Source organism: Ovis canadensis, chromosome 2, assembly GCF_042477335.2.
Source record: "Ovis canadensis isolate MfBH-ARS-UI-01 breed Bighorn chromosome 2, ARS-UI_OviCan_v2, whole genome shotgun sequence".
Taxonomy (NCBI): Eukaryota; Metazoa; Chordata; class Mammalia; order Artiodactyla; family Bovidae; genus Ovis; species Ovis canadensis.
In genome coordinates, this window is record NC_091246.1 from 9,142,834 (window position 1) to 9,166,431 (window position 23,598).

At 44.1% G+C, this 23,598-nt stretch overlaps 1 protein-coding gene across 1 annotated transcript in view; it reads right to left on the reverse strand.

Annotated features, from left to right (window-relative positions):
- The window catches only part of TMEM268 (transmembrane protein 268), a 119,011-nt gene that overhangs the window by 5,947 nt on the left and 89,466 nt on the right, over positions 1–23,598 (reverse strand). The window contains exon 11 of the transcript XR_011254176.1: positions 9,669–9,742. The gene's annotated coding sequence lies outside the window, so the exon portion shown is untranslated. The remainder of the gene's footprint in view (positions 1–9,668; positions 9,743–23,598) is intronic.

A 23,598-nucleotide genomic window follows, 5' to 3' on the forward strand; every position in this document is an offset into this window, starting at 1 on the left:
CAGTCCTTCCCATGAACACCCAGGACTGATCTCCTTTAGGATGGACTGGGTGGATCTCCTTGCAGTCCAAGGGACTCTCAAGAGTCTTCTCCAACATCACAGTTCAAAAGCATCAATTCTTCAGCACTCAGCTTTCTTTATAGTCCAACTCTTACATCCATACATGACCACTGGAAAAACCACAGTCAAGCCTTGACTAGACGGACCTTTGTTGACAAAGTAATGTCTCTGCTTTTTAATATGCTGTCTAGGTTGGTCATAACTTTCCTTCCAAGAAGTAAGCGTCTTTTAATTTCATGGCTGCAATCACCATCTGCAGTGATTTTGGAGCCCAGAAAAATAAAGTCAGCCACTGTTTCCACTGTTTCCCCATCCATCTGCCATGTAATGATGGGACCGGATGCCATGATCTTAGTTTTCTGAAAGCTGAGTCCTAAAGCCAACTTTTTCACTCTTCTCTTTCACTTTCATCAAGAGGCCCTTTAGTTCTTCTTCACTTTCTGCCTTAACGTTGGTGTCATCTGCATTTCTGACGTTATTGATATTTCTCCCAGTGTTCTAATGGTGCCCAATTAGCCATCTTAATAAATGCTAAAAATACGCAGGCCGTGTTGGATCTTTGCCATGGAGAAGCATTCCATTGAAGGCAATTCTTAGAAGTCTCTCTGTTTTTTTAACCTCTAAATCCCTTTGGGATCTGAAGACTTTGTTGAAGACAGGGCTCAAATAAGCCCCCAGAGCTCTGTTCCCAGAGAGAGCAAGTGGGTCTTTGAATGACTCACCCACCCCTACCCCCAGCAGTCTCATGGGTAGCAAGGGAGCTTGGCCAGCAAGTCCTGTCAGTCTTTCAGGGTTAGGGAGAGAATCTAGTGGACTTCATCCCAGATCACACATTTTAATCCCCCACAATGCAATAGCCTGGGTATTCCTACCATGCCTAGACAGGGTCCTGAAGTTTAATCTGATTCAATCTTCTATTTTTACTCAGCAATAGCAATATCTGGTATTGAGTGTTTACAGTAATGCTGTTCTAAGAGGTTTACACGGCTTAACCCAGCTCCCACTAAAACTCTATACAGAAGGTGCTATTGATTATCCCCATTTTAGAGAAAGAAAAACTGTGACTCACAGAAGTTAACTCATCTGAGATCAAACAGCTAATAAGTGAGAGTCAGAATTTGAAGCCAAATTCAAATTCACTTGATTTCATAGCCCATTCTTTTAAATCCAGCCCCACTTGGAAGATAATCTTTACCATCTCTTAGCTAACTCATAGCAGGGAGTGGACCTCAATCCAAAATTGAAGGTGAGAATCACAAAAGCTCTGTGTGAGTTTGAGCCCAGTCCTCCCAAAGGCGCCTCTAAACTGAATTTTCCAGCTCCTTTCCAGCATTTTCATCCTCACTCTGCTTCCTTCCAGCAGCACAGGTGTGTACCTGTGATCACAGTCAGATAGAAAGTGATACCATGTTGTGAGCACACTTAGTGTCTCCTCTTTCTGAAGGCAGTATGATATTTTTAGGAAAAATGGAGGTTTTGCAGTCAGACAGACCAGGATTTGAGACCCAACTCTGCCATCTCTACTACCTGCTTGTCCTTGGATATTTACAGGAATCCCCCCATATCCATGGGGGGATGCCTGACACCACAGACAGAAACCTGTTTTCTGCTCAGGTCTTCCACCCACAAATTCAATGCCTTTTCAATCTTAACTAAGCACTCACCACACACTCTGGCTCTAACCCTTTGCAGTCTGAGGTGCAACAACAAAACTAGCACAAGTTTCTTTTTCCTTCCTCACAGTATCAGAGATGGGAGGCTCTTTCCTTCCATGGATCTTAGCAGTGTCAGCATATGATTTCTTTTTTCCTTACTAAGCAAGGAACTTTCTCCTTTCACCTGTATGTAGTACTTCATCGCTTCTCTTTGGCAGATCCAAATGGCTGGCATTACTCCTCTTACACTTTGGGGCCATTATTAAGTAATATAAGGGTTCCTTGAAATAAGCATTATGACATCGTTGACAGTCAATCTGATAACCAAGAGGGCTACTAAGTGACTAATGGGTGGGAATGGAAAAGGTTGGACAAAAAGATGAATCACCGTCTGGGTGGATTTACCTCCTAGGTAGGTCAGGGCTGACAGCTCGAGTTTTTATCACATTACAGTTTAAAACTTATGAATTGTTTACTTTTGGAATTTTCCATTTAACATTCTTGGATCATGGTTGATCCATGGGTAACTGAAACGTCTGAAAGCAAAACTACAGATAAAGTGGGGACTACCGTATTCCCTCTAAGTCTCATTCTTCTCATCTTGGAAAACATGAATAATAATATCAACACTATACTGCTGATTTGAGAATTAGTTCAAACCTATCTATAGTACCTAGCAGTGTCTGGCAGGTATATAGTAAGCATAGAAGACACAGTAGCAATTAGCAGGCAATCAGCCCACCCAGTTGTTGTTCAGTTGCTCAGTTGTGTCCAACTTTCTGCAACCCCATGGACTGCAGCACGCCAGGCTTCCCTGTCCTGCACTAGCTCCTTGAATTTATTCAAATTCACGTCTATTGATTCGATCATGCCATCCAATCATTTCGTCTTTTGTTCCCCCCTTCTCTCCCTGCCCTCAATCTTTCCCAGCATCAGGGTCTTTTCCAATGAACTGGCTCTTCACATCAGGTAGCCAAAATTTTGGAGCTTCAGCATCAGTCTTTCCAGTGAATATTCAGGGTTAATTTTCTTTAGGATGGACTGGTTGGATCTTCTTGCAGTCCAAGGGACTCTCAAGAGTCTTCTCCAACATCACCGTTCAAAAGCATCAATTCTTCGGCGCTCAGCTTTCTTTATGTTCCAACTCTCACACCCATACATGGCTACTGGAAAAACCGCAGCTTTGACTATATGGACTTTTGTAGGCAAAGTGATGTCTCTGCTTTTTAATATGCTGTCTAGGTGGGTCATAGCTTTTCTTCCAAGGAGTGAGTGTCTTTTAATTTCTTGGCCTGCCCAATGCAGACACTTATTTTCTTCCTTTGCCAACCCCGGTAGCCATAGAGGTGGTGATGGACCTCAGGATAGGAGGGGACACACCCCAGGGGCAAGAGGCATTACACAATGAAATGTGCATGGGCTTTAGACTGATTCCCAATTCTGCCATTTTAGCCTTGATTTTGCTCAGTCGCATTTCCTTCGCTATAAACAGAGGCAATAAATCTTCATTATATATTATGTGTCCCTGGGATACTTACTATCCAGTCAGGAAACCAGGAAACAGACATAAAAACAAAAGGAAGATTGGAGCATCTCAAATAAAAATTTTAAAGGTGCTTCGATGACATAAGTTACTGAGCTAAATATTCTAAACTGCTTTTATCTATTTTAAGCAATGAGATATTTATCAGAAACACTAATAATACAGTAAAATATAAGCCCTCTGGATGTCCTAAAATTGGGGGGTTAGTTAAGATATCTAGATTACTTCAAACCAAAAAAATCCACTTTAATTTTAATCAAATAATGTAGAATTATTTTCAAGTATATTTTACATCACTATACATTCTTTACGGAGAAGGCAATGGCACCCCACTCCAGTACTCTTGCCTGGAAAATCCCATGGACAAAGGAGCCTGGTAGGCTGCAGTCCATGGGGTCGTGAAGAGTCGGGCACAACTGAAGCGACTTAGCAGCAGCAGCAGCACACATTCTGTAAGTTTTTTATATTGTAAAAGCATTCTACATAGATACCTTTGCAATAAACATGGAGAGGCATGTTTGAACAAAGAATGTTCAAAGTAACATTGTTTGTAACAGAAACTGTAAAGGATTCAAGTGTCTACCAAACGAGAAGGGTTAAATTTAACAGTTTTTATACAATAAAAATACTACATAGAAGAAAAAATGAAATTATAGCTATTAGCAACATGGATGAATCCTCAAAGCATAATATGGAATGAAAAAATGGCCAACTCATGGAACAATATAGGGAACAATACATGTAAGCATAATGCCACCTTTATAAAACTCAAATCAAGCAACCCTAATGTTTAGGGATATATACAGAAGGAGTGAAACATATTTTTTAAAAAATTTTTTTTAATTTTATAGTAGTGATTACTGCTGAGAGAAGGTTGAAGGAATAGAATTAGGAATAAATGTATGGGTTAATCCAATAGTTTTAAATTGGGTGGGGGTCACCCATTTGAATATGACACTTATTAATTTATAATTATAAATTATAATTCATAATTATATGTAACTAGGACTTTCCGGTGACTCAGACGGTAAAGCATCTGGTTCCAATGCGGGAGACCCGAGTTCAAACCCTGGGTCAGGAAGAAAACCCTGAAGAAGGAAATGGCAACCCACTCCAGTACTCTTGCCTGGAAAATCCCATGGGTGGAGGAGCCTGCTAGGCTACAGTCCATGGGGTCGCAAAGAGTCGGACACGACTGAGCAACTTCACTTCACTTCATATATAACTAAATTTATATTTATAGATATATGCCTGTATATATAATATTAGATATAATAATGTTATATAATAACACTTTTAAACCCATGGTATTCGATGTTGGACTAGGAATCTGATTCCTGTGCCCCTGATCCTGTATTGTTGACACTTTAGGAATTTTTTTTTTCTTATGTCTATTCCATGAGTAGATTGTAAAACTCAGTTACATCTTTAAAAAGATATCCACTGGCTAAAAGGAAGGCCATAAACTAAATTACAGGAAGAAAGCAATCCACAAAGGTGACTCTATCCATCCCTCAAAGGTCAAGTGACAGAGGGTGGAGAACCGAACGGCACTGGAGACCAGCGATGACAAATCAGTGCCCAGGAGACTCTGAGTTAACACCCACGCCAGGGCTATCAAAACTAGTGTATCTCCACTGGCCACAACTGGACAGAACTGCATCCTCAAAGAGTTTAATGCACCCTCCTGTGCTATATGCAGATCAAAGAAAAGTCGTTGAATTCATTTGCCAAGGCTATCATTGAAAGAAAGAAACTACTACAAATGCATCATAGACTGGGTAGCTTAAACATAAGTCTATTCTCTCACAATCCTGCAGACTAGGAGTCCAAGAGGAAGGTGCTGGCAGAGGTGTTTCTTCTGAGGCCTCACTGCATGGCTGAAGATTGGTATCTTTACCCTATTTCCATAGCCTTCCTCTGTATGTATGTGTTCTAATCTCTTTTTATAAGGGAACCAGTCCTAATGAGATTAGGGCCCACTTCAATGACCTAAATTAGCTTTAATTACCTCTTTAAATATCCTATAGGCAAATATGGTCACATTCTGAAGTAGTGAGGATTAGGACTTCAATATACGAAGCTGGGGAGGATGCAGTCACCAGGGGTTCTTTGGAAAACTGTTGCTATTGTTCAGTCGCTAAGTCGCGTTCGACTCTCTACGACCCCTACACTGCAGCCCGCCAGACTTCCCTGTCTTTCACTATCTCCTGGATTTTGTTCAGACTCATGTTGATGATGCCATCCAACCATTTCAACCTCTGTCACCCCTTCTCCTGATGACGGGCTTCATTATATTTCAGATCAGGCCAGTGTTGTCCAGGAGTACTTTGCATAGTGATGAAAATGCTTTTTCTCTGTGCTGTCCAGAAAGGTAGATTTGTGTAGTTTGCTCCTGAACACTTGAAATGTGGTGAGTGTTACGGAGGAACTAAATATTCTATCTTGTTAACTTTCAGTTCAGTTCAGTTCAGTCGATCAGTCGTGTCCAACCCTTTGTGACCCCATGAATCGCAGCATACCAGGCCTCCCTGTCCATCACCATCTCCCGGAGTCCACCCAAACCCATGTCCATCGAGTCGGTGATGCCATCCAGCCATCTCATCCTCTGTTGTCCCCTTCTCCTCCTGCCCCCAGTCCCTCCCAGCATCAGAGTCTTTTCCAATGAGTCAACTCTTCGCATCAGGTGGCCAAAGTATTGGACTTTCAGCTTCAGCATCAGTCCTTCCAATGAACACCCAGGACTGATCTCCTTTAGGATGGACTGGTTGGATCTCCTTGCAGTCCAAGGGACTCTCAAGAGTCTCCTCCAACACCACCGCTCAAAACCATCAATTCTTCAGTGCTCAGCTTTCTTCACAGTCCAACTCTCACATCCATACATGACCACTGGAAAAACCACAGCCTTGACTAGACGGACCTTTGTTGGCAAAGTAATGTCTCTGCTTTTGAATATGCTGTCTAGGTTGGTCATAACTTTCCTTCCAAGAAGTAAGCGTCTTTTAATTTCATGGCTGCAATCACCATCTGCACTGTTAACTTTAATCAACATTAATTTTAATTTTACTTGTCATGTGTGGCTAGAGCTACCATTTTGTACCTTTTCAGAATTGGACCAAGCATGAGTGCAGGGGAGGCATACATCCGACAGGCTAGAAAAGATCAAAATATCAGATCATAGGGGCTTTTTAGAGACCATTTAGGCAACCCACCCACAGCCCAGAGACCTGTACCCCAGAGAGAAACCGCATTTGGTCCAGGGTCCTAGAGGAGCATGAGAATCCTTGTGGCAGATGTATCTGGTGTTCTCTCTTCTCTTCATTCAAATTCTCCTTTGACATCCTCAGAGCATTAGTTCCAGATGCTTGTTGTTTGTCCCCTTACCAATATCTAGCAGCCCTCGGGGCATCCTGCAAAACACCAGCTCCTTCTCATCTGAAGATCTTTACACTTGCTATGGCTTCTACTTGAGGCTTAACCTCCCCCCCCCACAAATCTTTGTGCAATGACCTCCTTCTTGCCAACCAGGCCTCAAACCAAATGTCACCTTCCTTGAACACCCTGTCCAGATTAGCAGCCCCCTCAATCCTATTGCGAAGTTTTATTTCTATCATGATACTTCACTCCATATTATATCATCTTGTTTATTGATTTTTGTTTGTTTGTTTATTGCCATTTCTTGCTCCCCACTCCCACCATACTCTTGGCTTCATAAGATTAAGAACCCTGTCTGTCTTGCTCACTGCTTTTACCCCCAATTCTTAGACAAGGGATAGATTCTCAATAAATATCCCATGAAGGATGGACAATGGATGAACAGATGGATCTTTGTCCTCCTAAGAGAAGGCCCCTGCCATGCTTTAAGTCCTATGAAGCAATAAAGATCTGCATAACTATGCTGTCATCCTCTGCCCCCTAGAAATCCAGCCAACAGGATTGAGGAGACCATGTTGCACCCAGAACATCCAATAAGCCATTCACAGGGTAACTGATTATTTGTATAGAGCCCTGCTCTTTGCTCACTTGCACAGACTCATTCCAACTGACAGCATCTTCATGAAAGCGCCTCCTCTCTGGAGCACAGAGGGGGTGACCATGAATGGTTCAGAACCTAACAGTGTAGGGGGCACAGCTTGGTGCCAGGCCCAAGAACTATAAAACTGCTCTTTCCTACTGATAAAATATTTCCACTCTGATAGTGTTCCCAAGGAAATAATCCCAAAGTGAGCAGGGCTTGGTGAAGAGAGACACTATACATGACAGTATACAGAATTAAAAACATCTCAAACACTCAGCAACAAGGAAACAGCCATGCAGTCCCTGTGGCACATCGTACAGGTGCACAATCCCTTACCCAAAGCCCTTACAGCCTGATATATTTTGGAAATAAAATGGTTCCAATTTTAGAAAAACTATAGATTGCTTCTACTCAATTGCATATACCACCCAGCCAAGTACGGGGCAGCCCACACTCAAACACACTAACACTGTAGCAAAACAGATGCATAGTCACCCTGAGTGGAATAAATGATGAATCCAGAGAGCCTCAGACCAATTAAGGTGCAGTTAGGAAAAGAATTTTCCCAGCAGAAGAATTTCTGGTTTATGGAGTATCGTAGACTTCTGAGAATACACAGAACTATACAAACACGATCTTCATGACCCAGATAATCACGATAGTGTCATCACTCACCTATAGCCAGACATCCAGGAATGTGAAGTCAAGTGGGCCTTAGGAAGCATCATTACAAACAAAGCTAGTGGAGGTGATGGAATTCCAGTTGAGCTATTTCAAATCCTGAAAGATGATGCTGTGAAAGTGCTGCGCTCAATATGCCAGCAGATTTGGAAAATTCAGCAGTGGCCACAGGACTGGAAAAGGTCAGTTTTCACTGTAATCCCAAAGAAAGGCATTGCCAAAGAATATTCAAACTACAACACAATTGCACTCATCTCACACACTAGCAAAGTAATGCTCAAAATTTTCCAAGCCAGGCTTCTACAGTATGTGAACCATGGACTTCCAGATGTTCAAGCTGGATTTAGAAAAGGCAGAGGAACCAGAGATTAAACTGCCAACATCCGCTGGATCATGGAAAAAGTAAGAGTTCCACAAAAACATCTGCTTTATTGATTATGCCAAAGCCTTTGACTGTGGATCACAACAAACTGTGGAAAATTCTGAAAGAGACGGGAATAACAGACCACCTGACCCGCCTCTTGAGAACTCTGTATGCAGGTCAAGAAGCAACGGTTAGAGCTGGACGTGGAACAACAGACTGGTTCCAAATCGGGAAAGGAGTATGTCAAGGCTGTATATTATCACCCTGCTTATTTAACTTATATGCAGAGTACATCATGAGAAATGCTGGACTGGATGAAGCACAGCTGGAATCAAGACTGCAGGAAGAAATATCAATAACCTCAGATATGCAGATGACACCACCCTTATGGCAGAAGTGAAGAACTAAAGAGCCTCTTGATGAAAGTGAAAAAGGAGAGTGAAAAAGTTAGCTTAAAATTCAACATTCAGAAAACTAAGATCATGGCATCTAGTCCCATCACTTCATGGCAAATAGATGGGGAAACAGTGGAAACAGTGAGAGACTTTATTTTGGGGGATACAAAATCACTACAGGTGGTGATTACAGCCATGAAATTAAAAGACGTTTGCTCCTTGGAAGAAAAGCTTTCATCAACCTAGACAGCATGTTAAAAAGCAGAGACATTACTTTGCCAACAAAGGTCCATCTAGTCAAAGCTATGGTTTTCCAGTAGTCATGTATGGAAGTGAGAGTTGGACTATAAAGAAAGCTCAAAGCCAAAGAATTGATGCTTTTGAACTGTGGTGTTGGAGAAGACTCTTGAGAGTCCCTTCCTTGGGCTGCAAGGAGATCCAACCAGTCCATCCTAGAGGAAATCAGTCCTGAATATTCACTGGAAGGATTGATGTTGAAGCTGAAACTCCAATACTTTGGCCACCTGATGGGAAGAGCTGACTCATTGGAAAAGACCCTGAGGCTGGGAGGGATTGGGGGCAGAAGGAAAAGGGACAACAGAGGATGAGATGGCTGGATGGCGTCACTGACTCAATGGAAATGAGTTTGAGGAAATTCTGGGAGTTGGTGATGGACAGGGAAGCCTGGTGTGCTGCAGTCCATGGGGCCGCAGAGTCCGACACGACTGAGCGACTGAACTGAACTGAACAGCAGTAGATGAAGAGTCCAGAGCGCAGCAGAGGATGCGCACTACAAACCACGTGCCAAGAGTGTTAGCGGACCCCTGCTGAACATCAAAAAGATGTTCTCGACAGGGCCCATATTCTTTCTCAGAGGCTTTATCCCTCGTGAAGTAAGAACTCCAGGGCCTCCATTCATGAGGTCAGAAGCCCTGTTGGACATATCACTGACCTGTGATTTTTTTTCTGGTGCAGATGGAGCGGCCAGAAGCAAATGATGCTGAGAAAGTTGTTCTGATCTGGAATCTGGAAAACAGGAACATTCTTCCTGGTTAGGTTTTTCAAACCATCCTTTCAAAATGCATGGGCTTCCATGTATTTCTCTCAGCCTCCCCTTTTCTCAAGAAAGTGAAATTCCACAAGCTTATTTTCCCTGTTGCTGTAGTTTTCCTGTTTAACAAAATTTTAAGTGTACAACAGGTCTGTACAGCAGATCTCCAGAATTTATTCATCTTGTATAACTGAACTGCATACCACTGAATGCCATGTTTATTCCTTTCCCTGGCCCCTGGCAATCTCCTTTCTACTCTGTGCTTCAGTGATTGACTATTTTAGATACTTCATATAAGTGGAATCATGCAAAATGTAACCTTTGACTGACTAATTTCATTTAGTAAAGAATCCTCCACCCTCATTATTACATATGTCATGATTTCTTTCTTTTTCAAGGATGAGTTATAGTCCATTGTGTGTATATATCCCTCATTTCTTTCTTTTTTCATTCATAGATAAACACTGATTTTTTTTCCCATAGCTTGGTCATAGCGAACAAAGCTGCAGTGAACATCAGAGTACAGATATTTCTTTGAGGTCCTGATTTCAATTCATTTGGATATATAACGAGAAGCGTATTGGTAAATCATATGCTAGTTCTATTTTTAAAATTTTAAGGAACTTTCATACTGTTTTCCACAATGATTGCACCAGTATACATTCCCACCAACACTGGACAAGAATTCCAACATTTCCATATTCTTCCCAACACTTATCCTTTGTTTGGGCTTTCTTTTGATAAGCACCTTCCTCACTGGTGTGAAAGGATATCTCATCGTGGTAATGATTTGCATTTCCCTGATGACTAGTCATTTTGAACATGTTTTCATACACCATTTATTCATTTGTATGTCTTCTTTGGATAAATGTCTATTCAAGTCCTTTGTCCATTTTTAAATTGTGAGTATTTCTGGTCTTCTTGCTATTGAATCAGAGGAGTTCTTGGGCTTCCAAGGTGGTGCGGCTGGGAAAGAATCCACCTGCCAGTGCAGGAGATGTAAGAGACGTGGGTTCGATCCCTGGGTAGGAAGATTCCCTGGAGTAGGAAATGGCAAACCAATCCAGTATTCTTGCCTGGAGAATCCCATGGACAGAGGAGCCTGGAGGGCTACAGTCTGTGGAGTCACAAAGTCAGACGCGACTAAAGCGACTTAGCATGCATGCAGAGGAGTTCCTTACATATTCTTGATATTAACCATTGTCAGATATAGGGTTTGCAAACACATTCTCTCGTTACATAGGCTGCCTGTTTATTGCTTCCTCTGCAGAGGCTGTTTTGCCTGATATAATCCCTCTGCTTATTTTTGCTTCTGTGGCCTGTGCTTTTCCTGTCACATTGAGGAAAGCATTGCCAAGACCAGAAATTGCCATGAAATCAAGAAACTTTTTCCTTATTTTGTGCTTTTAGGAGTGTCACAGTTTCAGATCTAAGACTCTGATTCATTTTGAGCTGATTTTTGTGCATGGTGTAAAATAAAGGTCTAATTTCCTCCTTTTACATGCAGATATCCAGTTTTCCCAACAACATTTGTTGACGAGCCTATCCTTTCTCCATTACGTATTCTTAGCACTCTTGTCAGTTAGTTCCATTGATCTATTTGTCTGTCTTTACACAAATCACTGACATACTGTGCTCATGGATCAGAAGACAACACTGTTAGTGTCCATTCTACCCAAAGCAATGTATTTAAGTTCAGTATTCTTGCCAAGAAAATCCCAATGGCACATTTCACAGAAAAAGAAAAAACAATCCTAAAATTCATATGGTACCAAAAAAAAAAGACTCTGAATAGACAAAGCAACTGCCATTGGTAGGAAAAGTTATTTTAGAAACATACAATAGATAGTTGAGCTCAAGATTGACAAGTGAGGTAGAAATCTGACCTTGAAATAGCTAAACAGGTTTTGGGATCTTGGACAAAACTTGTTGCCAAACTAGGCCTGTTTCCTCATCTATAAAGTGAGCTTGTTGGATAACGTGACCTTGAAGGGAACTTCAGGAAAAGTCTGAGTAATAGAAACCCCAGTGGTATTATGTTTGCTGCTGGATATATGAGTTTAGCTAGGTTTTGTTGAAATTATAGTTCACTTTATTGCATAGGTGCTTCTGAAACAATAAGGATGATCACTTTATTTTACAGAGAAAAAGAACAGGACCCAGAGAGGTATTAAATCTTTTGGAGGAAAAACAAACTCCAACCGTCTCTTGCCTTATCTCCAGAGATACTCTAAATTTGTTTGTTCAGCGACATAATCGGTAACATCTAAAATTAGCACCTTCGCTTCTTCCCTCTCCCTCTTCATCATCTCTGAGAGGTCCCACAGATTGGAGAATTGCTTGTAATGATGATGGAATAACTCATTTAAAACATCACAAACTGAGAAAACAAGTTTACTGCCTTATCTTTGAATGGTTTGGGTGTGAAAGGAAAATTGTGTCTTCCACCAAAGAGGGGGAAAAAGCAATTATCTGAGATGAAAACCCTCAGCCCATCAGTATGCATCTGGAAGATGGAATTCATAGATCAGAGTCAAAGTTCCAGGTCTAGATGGAAAAAAATAATGTCCCTGCATCATTAATTTCAATAGAATCTAAAATAATGGAATGCAGCCAGGCAGAAATACAGTGAAATCTAATGTTCCCGTTCCCTAAGTCACCTGCTCTCAGAGTGCAGTGAGGCAAAAGACGCACTCGCATTGACAGCTGCCCAGAAACTGTTTTCAAAGCCTCTGGGCTTTTTTCTCTTTTGACCAAGATATATTTCAAACATTCAGAAAAATGCCGAGAACTACAAAATAATACTCAAATACTAACCCAACTTTCATAAAATTTGACATTTTGCCATATACACTTCCAGGGCATTTTAAGGCAATAAAATGTTACAGACACAATTGAGACCCTTCCCTCCCATCCTCCTTCAACCATCCCCAAGTTAATCACTGTCCCAATACTGCTATAGACAGTTCCATGCGTATTTTTTGTATACACTACATGTGTGCTGTTTTGTATGTTTTGTCTTATTGTGATAAAACACTCATAGTAAAATTTACCATTTTAATCATTTTTAAAGAGTAACCCCCAGTGCCACTTAGTATGACCCAGTGTTATACAACCATCACATTATCTAATATCAGGACATTTTCATCAGCCCATAAGGCACATTGTGGCTTTTAAGCAATCACTCTCTCCTCTTCCAGTCCCTAGCAAACATGAATCTCACTCACACCTCTACGGATTTGCCTATTCTGGACATTTCCTACAAATCGAATCATACAATGTACGATCTTTGGTCTTTTGAGTCTGGTTTCTCCCACTTAGCATGATGTTTTCCATGGATCGGTACTTCATTCTTTTTATGGCCAAATAATATTCCATTTGTGGATATGCTGTAATTGTTTATCCACTCATCTACTGATGGGCATTTAGATTGCTTCTGCTTTTTGGCTATTATGAATAATGCTTCTCTGAACATTCATATGCTAGTTATTGTGTGGACAACTGTTTTCAGTTCTCTTGGTAGACACCTAGGAGTGAAATTGCATATGGCCAGCCTATGTTTAACATTTTGACGAATCGCCTGTTTCCAAAACTCTACATGTTTTTATGTTGGTATCATCCCGCATCTACTTTTTTCATTCACTGTTACGTTTTGGAGAGTCTTCCAATTTAATATTTAGCTATGGTTCCTTTGCCAGTACCCTCTTGCTGGGCATTTAGGCTGCTCCCAGTTACCCTACATAACACTGCCGTAAGGAAGTTTCAAAGGTTTCAGGCTATGGACCCACCTGCAGAGCAAAAGACTCTCACAGATGACTCACTGTATCTGTTCTTAGTTGACAGCCCCCCAAGTCTTCCAGAGCCATGTTTCTGTGTTGTGAGCAGAGAATCAGGGTGAGCAAACTGAAGGGATGCATCAGAACATGCCCCCCAAATGACTGAAGCTCTCAGATCAGAGGGTGGTCAGCGTATTATCAGTCCCAGTTATTGGCCGCCTTCCCTGGAGGCAGATTACCCTTCCCACTCATTGCCCTATGGCCTGTAGTGCATCCTTTGAGGAGGCTGGTACAGTTCCTGTCCCCTCCCCACCCCAGAAATCAGGCGTGGCCATGTGATTGGTGTACCTGGGGGTGTGAGCAGTAATGGTGTAAGTGACATAGGAGCAGGAGCTTTGGGAGCCATCCCCTGCCTCTTCCCCCGACCAGAACAATGGCATATCACAAATGAGGAAACTCACTTTCTTCATCTGCAAAATGGAGGTAAGGGCCCCACAATCTAGCAGAGGCAGCCACCTCTATGATTCTGCTTCTCTGTTGACGCACTCACATGGCCTCTGCCTATCACCCTTCCACAGGCAATTGTTTCCTGAAAAAGGGAGAACAGGAGCAGAGAGGAGAAACAGAAGCCCTCACCACCTGCTATGCAGGGAGCTTCCTGAACCCCATCAGTCCCATTTCTGTTATAGTTCAGGAAGCCAGCAAGGTGCATTCTGAGGACTCTCTGTCCTTCCCTGGGCCCCCAACCCTGCTCCTCTGCCAGACTCACAGACTTCTGAGGAGACTGGAGCAGGGGTTCCCTGAAGCCTCCACAGAAGGAGGCATGCTTTTGCCAGTCCCCTTGCCTGACAGAAAGGTCTTTCACTGAGTTGAAATCTGCTTCTTGGAAAATCCACCCTTGACCTTTACTTTTCCCCAGAGAACCCTTCACTTCTCTGGAAGAAAGCACAGAACTTGGGGTCACAAACTTGTATCTGCAACAGACCTCAAAAGCTTAAATGACCTAATTCTCTGTGCCATGTAACACGAAGATGATAATGCTGTTATCATTATTTTATTATTTCAGATCATGACTACTGGAAATTTACTGTATACCAGACAACATTTTAAGCACTTGAAAGTAAAGTGAAACTTGCTCAGTTGTGTCCGACTCTTTGTGACCCCATGGGCTATATATAGTCCATGGGATTCTCCAGGCCAGAATACTGGAGTGAGTAGCCTTTCCCTTCTCCAGGGGATCTTCCCAACCTAGGGATCGAACCCAGGTCTCTCGCATTGCAGGAGGATTCTTTACCAGCTGAGCCACAAGGGAAAACCAGGAATACTAGAGTGGGTAGCCTATCCCCACCCAGGGATCGAACTGTGGTCTCCTGCATTGCAGTCAGATTCTTTACCAACTGACCTATCAGGGAAGCCCTTAATTTAAGCACTTGATTAGAAATAATTCACTTAATCATCAAAAACAATACTATAAGATAGATGCTATTATCCCCCACTATACAGAGTAGGGGATCAGAGATGTTAAGTGACCAGCCCAAGGGCACACACCATGGATGTGACAGAAAGCAGGCAGGATACCAGTGTCCGTCTCTCCAAGTCATTAATGAGATTAACAAGGCTAATCTTTACCAACCAGCTTAACCTGGTGGCTCAGACAGTATAGAGTCCACCTGCAATGTGGGAGACCTGGGTTCAGTCCCAGGTTGTAAAGATCCCCTGGAGAAGGAAATGGCAACCCACTCTAGTATTCTTGCCTGGAAAATCCCATGGTTGGAGGAGCCTGGCAGGCTACAGTCCATGGGGTTGCAAACAGTCAGACTTCACTTCACTTAATCAACCTTTACCGAGCCCCTATTGGGCTCAGCACTTGTGATATGCAGATTAATAGCCCCTCAGAGATATCCTGCCTTAATCCCTAGAACCTATGTATATATATATCATCTTACCTGGCAAAAGGGACTTTGCAGATGTGCTTAAGGACCTTGATATGGGAAGATTATCCTGGATGGTCTGGGTCTAAACTGTATCATCGGTCTAACCACATGGGCTCTTGAAGGCCAAGAATCTTTCCCAGATGAGGTCAGAAAGAGATGTGACCATGGAAGAAAAGGTTCTCAATAAATGGAATCTCCCCTCCCCCTTTATAATCTTTAGAGTTTTCTTTTTAATGCTTTGTCATCTCCACTGGCAGTCATTTCTTGGAAGCCTCGCCAGCAGCCCAAGCTACAGAGATTCTAAAGTCATTGGTCTGGAGTGCAACCACGACACTGACATTTTTAAAACTGCTCCGGGATTCTAACTGGCAGCCAAGTTTGCAAACCCTAGGTCTGCAGCAGTATCATCCAAGACACAGACGGCTGACTTTCATTCCAATCCTGAATTCTCCGAAATCAGACACAGACAGGGCTTCCTCCAAAATACATTAATGAGCAAAAAGGCTTTGTGTGTGGCATTCTCTCTCTCTCTCCTCTCTCTCTCCCCCAAGTCTTGCACAGTACCTCTTAGAGTCAGCAATTCCCAAATTATTACAAGTAAGAACTTCGTGGTGCCACATTCCTATATGAACAAGAGCGTGCACTTCCACTGTTGCCTCTTCTACACGAGGCTCTTTACACTTGCCTTCCACAACTGTACCCCACTGCTGGCTCAAGGCACCCAGGTTTCCATTTTCCAGACCAAAATACCTGGACTCAGAGCGACAAGCACAAGCATGCTGGAAGTCAGGTCTCAACCCCCAACCCTGACTTGTTCAGTCCGCTGATGTCTCCTGAGCAAGTTCCTTACCTCTCTGAGACTCACTTTCTCTGTCAAACAGAGGCTGTTGGCAGTACCTCGAGGTTAGAAGGAAGCAAATGCCACCAAGAGCCTGCAAGTAAGTGGGACCAGCACTTGGCCCTGCTGCTCGACCCGAAGCCTAGCTCTTCACACGGGGGCTCTCCCCCCGACGGAGCCCAAGAGCAGCTCTACAGAGCAACAGAAAGAGGTAGACGGTGGTACTGGGTTGTCCTGCAGTCGGTTCCCAAACTTTACTGTGAGTCAGAATCCCCCAGAGGGCTTGTCAAAGTGTAGATTGCTGAGTCCACCCACAGGGTTTCTGATTCAACAGGTCCAGGGCGGAGCCAGAGAATCTGCATTTTTGACAACTGCTGGGTGATGGAACTGCTGGTTCTGTTCTGAAGGCCTTTTGAGGGTGTCGAGGAGGGAGGGAGTCAGCGCCTCTCACACACAAAATTCCTCCAACTCCTCCTTCAGCGCTCCTCTCTCTGTAGAGCTCTGTCCTTCGTGAACCTGCTCAGATCTCTGCCCTCTTTCCTACTCATTCTCATTTTGCTCAAATCCTAGAAGTGGAGAGTCACACTCCTGTCCCTTCGCCAGCCCCTCAAGTAGCGCAGCCTGGCCCGGGGGACTTCCGCCTTGCTCCTCTCCACTCCGCACGAGGAGCGGCACTGGCCAAGGGCGCTCCTTGTAACAGACAAGGGGCAAGCAGGGCCAGCCGTGTGGTTTTTATCACTTTTGACCTCACGTATACCACCACCGCTCAGTCAGTTAAAATGTGTGGTGCAAATATTGTGTCAGACACTCACTGTGGATCCAGCAGTGCACGGGAGGGCCTGCTTCTGTCCTTGATGAACTCACAGTACAGTGGGGCTGGGGAAGGCGCAGGGAGAGACCACTGCGAGGAAGGAGCAATGGCAGGGGCCATTTCTATAATAGGATCTGTGGGAGCCCAGAAGCCAGAATCAAAGCAGGGTGGGCTTCTCAGGGGAGGTAGCATTTAAGCTGACACCCGAAGGATAAATAGGAGTTGATCAAAGAGGCAGGAGGAGAAGTTTCCAAGCAAAGAGAAATGCATGTACAAAGGCCCAGAAGCAAGAGAAAGAGACAGAATATTCATGTCACCAAATCCACCCATGAAGGAAGAGATGAGCCGCCTGTGAGGATGAGAAGAATGTGTGTGTAAACAACTGGCTCTCCAAAGCACAAGGGAAGATGACCTGCCTTGTGCTGTCATCTGTCAACTGAGTCCTGTTTGGAAGACAGTAATACACAAAACAAGCCTCCCTGGTGGCTCAGTGGTAAAGAATCTGCCTATTAATGCAGGAGATTCTGGTTCAATCCCTGGGTTGGGAAGATCCCCTGGAGAAGGCAAACCACTCCAGTATTGTTGCCTGGGAAATCCCTTGGAGAGGGGAGCCTGGCAGTTGCAAAGAGTTGACATGACTTAGCAACTAAATAACAATACACAAAATGGTATCCATCAATATGGACCACTGTCAATGAATGTGTGTCCTCTCCTCACCTCACCAGAAAGGGAAGCCTGTGGAGGCTTTAGACACACAGATATACTGGTCCTCCCTGCAGCCCCAAGAGGGCCTTTGTGAGCACAACTTTCTATGCTTCCTGAATGAGGAGACCAAGGCTCCAGAAGGTCACACAATTTGTCCTGGGTCACACCCAGGCAAGTGAGGAGCTGAGGTTTGAATCTACACAGGCTGGCCCAAGTTGTTTTCACTTAGCCTCTATGCCTTACTGGCTCAAGAGAATAAAAAGCACAGGCGCGTTTTCTCCTTCTCCTCACTTCAATTCCACCATCACCGAGAATGCTGACAAGCAAGGCCACAGGGAATGGAACACCGCCCCAGGCCCCCAGAGACACCCGGACCACACGGGGCTGCGTCTGCACTGGGACCGATCCCTCGGCATCAGGTAGACGTAAGGGCATCATTCTTCCTGAGGTGGCTGGTGTCACTCTGAGTTCTGGTATGGGACAAAACTAGGTTCACATTCTACTTCCAGTCCCTACAAGCTGCATGCTCTCTTCTTCATAAACCTCCATGTCCCACCTATGAAGAGATACCACGCTCGCCCCAGGGGTATCTGCTGGGAGGAAGCAAGCAGGCTTATGTGCACCGAGCATGTGCCCAGCACAGAAGCAGAGCCCAGGCAAGGACACGCGGGAGGCTTTCATCCTCAGGGGTTGACTGACCCAGGGGTGCCTGAACTCACCGAGCTGAAGGCCGCCAGTCCCCACTATGGAGACGTCACCAGGATAACCACCACTCTGTGGGCACCAGTCTGGTTATCAACTGGTCTCGCAAACAATCCCATGAGACCTGTTCCCATCTCATTCCTGCCTTATTCAGGCTCCTTATTTCAAATAATGCCGGTTAGAACATAGTAAGGTCAGGTGTTCATCAGAACTGCCATAACAAAGTACCAGAGACTGGTACTGGGTGAAACAGCAGAAACGTATTTCCTTACAGTTCCAGTAGCCGTAAAGCCAAGGTGAAGCTGTGGTAAGCTGGTTTTCCTGAGGCCTCTCTACTTGACTTACAGAGGGTCTTCTTCTCCATGTGTTCGTATTGTCTTCCCTCTGCATGCATTATTATGTAAATATGTGCAAATATTACGTGAATGTCATAATGTCCTCTTCTTATAAAGATAGCAGTCATATGGAATTACAGCCCACCCTGATGACCTCATTTAAATTAATTATCTCTTAAAGACACTGTCTTTAAATACAGTCATAATCTGATGTACCAGGGCTTAGAACGTTAACACATGAGTTACATACGTGCATCTGGTACAGTGCTTAGCATACAGGAAGCACTCAGTAAGTGGTGCCAAAGGTGAGGGTGATGCCAGAGATGATGACACTCTCCTGACTGGGAACTGCTCCAACAGGATGACAAGCCATCAGTGCCATTAGGAAGCCCCTCTGAGTTTGACTGGGACTGATCCTTCGGGATCAGGATCTGGGAAGACCTGGATTTGCGAAGCCATGCACCGAATGAATTTGCACATCCACTGACTTTGTATTCAGTCATGTGGCTTCACACCCTCATGATAACATTCACTAGCTGGAGACTCTGAGCAAACCCACTTAGTTGAGTCTCAACTTCTCTCACGCAACAAGGTAACAACTGCCAAGGGCCTGGCAGTGAGAGAGCCCCAATGCATGCTCTTTCCTCCATCTGTGAGCAGGAAGACCAGTTTTGAGTGGCATTTGAGCTGTCTACCAGTGATGACTTTGGTCAAGCCACACCCAGGTGCTCAGATGCTTCAGCTCTTGCCTGGGAATGACCATCCCAATCCCAAGAGTTGTCATAAGGTGGGAATGAATCAAGGTAAATGAAAGTGCTTTGCTACCTGCAGAGCATCCTGTACAGGTGAGATGTCAGCCCCCTTTTGAGACACAAGTCTTCAAAGGTCTTTGTGAGAGGGTGCTCACACCCACACACCCGATTCCAAGAAAAACACAAGAGGTGGGGGCCGTGTGGTTTCATCCTTCATGACTCACAGAGGCCACTCCTGCTGGGTATTCAAATTCTGTGGCTAGAGGAGCTGTGCTTTTTGACTATTCACCCACACCCACTCCTCTCTTGTCCAGAGGGAGGGAGTGGAAGGCCAATGTGACTTGGAAATTTATCCCAAGGCTGTGAGATTCTTTGGGGAGGCAGGTGTTGGATGTAAATAAGGAAGTCAGGAGGGGGCATGAATCAGAAGATCAGTAAAGGAGGAGACTGATGCTGAAGCTGAAGCTCTTATACTCTGGCCACCTGATGCAAAGAGCTGACTCACTGGAAAAGACCCTGATGCTGGGAAAGATTGAAGGCAGGAGGAGAAGGGGATGACAGAGGATGAGACAGTTGGACGGCATCACCAACTCGACGGACATAAGTTTGGGCAAGCTCTGGGAGTTAGTAATGGACAGGGAAGCCTGGCGTACTACAGTCCATGGGGTCACAGAGAGTCAGACACGACTGAATGACTGAACTGAACTGAAAAGAGGAGAGGATGTTGACAGCAGGAAATCCAAGTAGAAAAATCCAGGAGATGGCAGGAGATACTAGGTTGGGGTCAGGAGATAAATAATAAAGAAAGATGTTACCTACAGTAGGGCTAGAATTGCAGATAGGAGGGGGGGGAGAAGAAGAAAGGAAACAGGAGGAAAGGAGCGGAAGGAGAGAGAGTAAAGGGCAAAGCCTCAGAGAATGCCAATATTTAGGATCTTAGGGAAAATAGGAGCTAAAGGATTAGACAGATAAAGCTGTCAGAGAGAAAGAAATCCACGCCAGGGTTGGGAGATGTCTCAGTCAGCACAGGTTGCCAGAACAAAAGACCATAGCCTGGGAGGCTTAAATGATAGAAGTTTATTTTCTCACAATTCTAGAATCTGGAAGTCTGGGATCAGGGTGCCAGCATGGTTGGGTTCTGCTAAGGACTTTCTCCCAGGCTAGAAGACAGAACCTTCTAGCTGTGTCCCCACAGAGTAGAGAAAGAGTGCTAGTTCTCTAGTCTCTCTTCTTATAAGGGCACTAAACATATTGGAACAGGGCCCCACCCACGACTTTGTTTAACTTTAAGTACGGCCTTAAAGGTTCTATCTCCAGATGTAGTCACACTGGGGCTAGGGCTTCAGCATATGAATTTAGGAGGGAACCCCATTCAGTCTGGGCTTCCCAGGTAGCACTAGTAAAGAACCGCCTGCCAATGCAGGAGATGTAAGAGATGGGATTTTGATCCCTAGGTTGGGAAGATTCCCTGGAAGGGGAAATGACAACCTGATCCAGTATTCGTGCCTGGAAAATCCCAGGGACAGAGGAGCCTGGTGGGCTACGGTCCATAGGGTCACAAAGAGTCAGGGATGACTGAAGCAACTTAACATGTACCATTCAGTCTACTGTAAGAGAGCAGAGGGGACATGGAATAGGGAAGACAGCAGCCCAGCCAGGGGGCATCCTGGCATCAAACTGGGCCTAGAAACCACACTACTAAGAGTCTTCACCTGGTAGCAAGAACCCTGTGTGCAGACCTGCCTGGGCCATACTGGAGGTGGACTGGACAAGCCCCTTTCCCTGTCTGGTCCCAGTTTCCCTGTGTTTACAGTACTGGAGGGGATGCTAGTCTCCTAGAAGGCTCTCAGTGCAAGGGGTGAATGCCCCTAGGGCTCAAAGAAGAGTCAGATACTCTTTAAACAGGCCCATTCAAGGTAAAAATAAGGGTTGGGGGATGATACAAAGGTCAGCGGCTTGAGACCCTCCCTAAAAGCAAGGGACTCTTGACTCAGCCTACCTAGAAGCAACATTAGAAGTAGTTACCTCCAGCAGACTTTGTGCTTGAAGAAAAGAAAGAGGGGGTTGCATTTCTCCCACCCACCCAACTCCATCTCACTCTGAAACAAGAAGCGGAGTAGTGTTTAACTTCAGATTAAATTTGAGAGCCATCATTTTTAAAAAGCTGACTCCTATTTATATGCATGTTTAGCTAAGAGACTGGCTTTTTCATGATGTGATTCTGTGGGTCTCAGATTGTCATCCATCCAGCAGAGTCTGTCTTGGTGCCCACAACTATAGACTCAGGTCATGGAAGGGCTCCCTGCAATAGGAGAGAGAGGGTAGGAAGAGCTGAAGTTGGGAGAAGCATAAAGGGCAGGAGGAGCACAGAAGAGGGTTATATAATTGAGCCTGGATGTTGGCAGGGGAGAGGTCTGGGAGGCCTCATGGAGGACGTGATTTCTGAGCTGGGAACTGGAAGAGTTCTACAGGTGAAACGGGGCAGAGGGAGGGCAACATTCTAAGGAAAAAGCCTAGGAGTAAGATCAAAGAAGATGCCTTTGAACCTGTTCCAAGTTCAGGAAGGAAAAAGGACAGGCCAACAGAGCCAGAACACGAAGAACCTAGAAGGCTGTGCTGAAGGGTGCACTCCTTCCTGAGGGCAATGGAGAGTCAGCAAGGAATCTAAGCAGGAGAGTGACAATCTGACTTGATTCGTTCTCTCTTTGTATTTTCTGAGGAAGTGGAATTGCACCTTGGATGCAGAAAATATGCTCATGGTATTCATCATCCACTTTCCCTCTTCTGTTTCCACCTTTGATTTGCTTTTTGTTGAGACAGTGGAATTTTACAGTTCAGTTTCCGCAAATCTGCAAGGCGCACATAAAATGAGGTTACAGCAGTTGTTTTATAGAACAGAATGAAGAGCAAAAATCACCTATCTCACTTTATAAAGCTACTATAACCCTGATACTGAAACCTGACAAGGATGGTGTCGTAAGATAAAGTATAAGACAAATTTCAGTATGGCCACAGAGTTTTTTAACTGTTATACAAAATGGTGTCAATTTTAACTCACCAAGCAATGTGTAAAATATATCATATTCAAGTATTACAAGAATATTCCTTCAGACAACCTGTTAATGTGCTATACCAGGAATGGACTGAAACGTGTTCCCCTAAAATGCATCATATAGTGAAGTCCTGACTCTCAGCATCTCATAATATGACTATATTTAAAGACAGAGTCTTCAAAGAGACAATTAAGTTAAAATGAGGTCATTAGGGTGGGTCCTAATCTAATAGGCTTCCCAGGTAGTTTGAACAGTAAAGAATCTGCCTCCAACGCGGGAAATCTGCATTTGAACTCTGGGTCAGGAAGATCCCCTGGAGGAGGAAGTGGCAACGCACTCATCAGTTCTTACCTGGAGAATCCCATGGACAGAGGAGCCTGGTGGGCTATAGTCTATGGGGTCACAAAAAGTCGGACATGCCTGAATGACCAACATTTTCACAATCCAATAGGACTGGTGTCTTTATACAATCTGGATATCTGGACACAGATACAGAGGGAAGAGGCTATGAAGACACATGGATAAGAAGGCCATCTGTAAGCCAAAAAGAGAGGCCTCAGAAGAAACCAACCCTTAAACTGAAGAAAGCAGGGAAAACCACTAGACCATTCAGGTATGACCTAAATCAAATCCCTTACGATTACACAGTAGAAGTGACAAATAGATTCAAGGGATTAGATCTGATAGACAGAGTACCTGAAGAACTATGGACAAAGTTCGTGACATTGTACATGAGGCAGTGATCAAAACCATCCCCAAGAAAAGAAATGCAAAAAGTCGAAATGGTTGTCCGAGGAAGCCTTACAAATAGCTGTGAAAAGAAGAGAAGTGAAAGGCAAAGGAGAAAAGGAAAGATATACCCATTTGAATGCAGAGTTCCAAAGATTAGCAAGGAGATATAAGAAAGCCTTCCTCAGTGATCAAT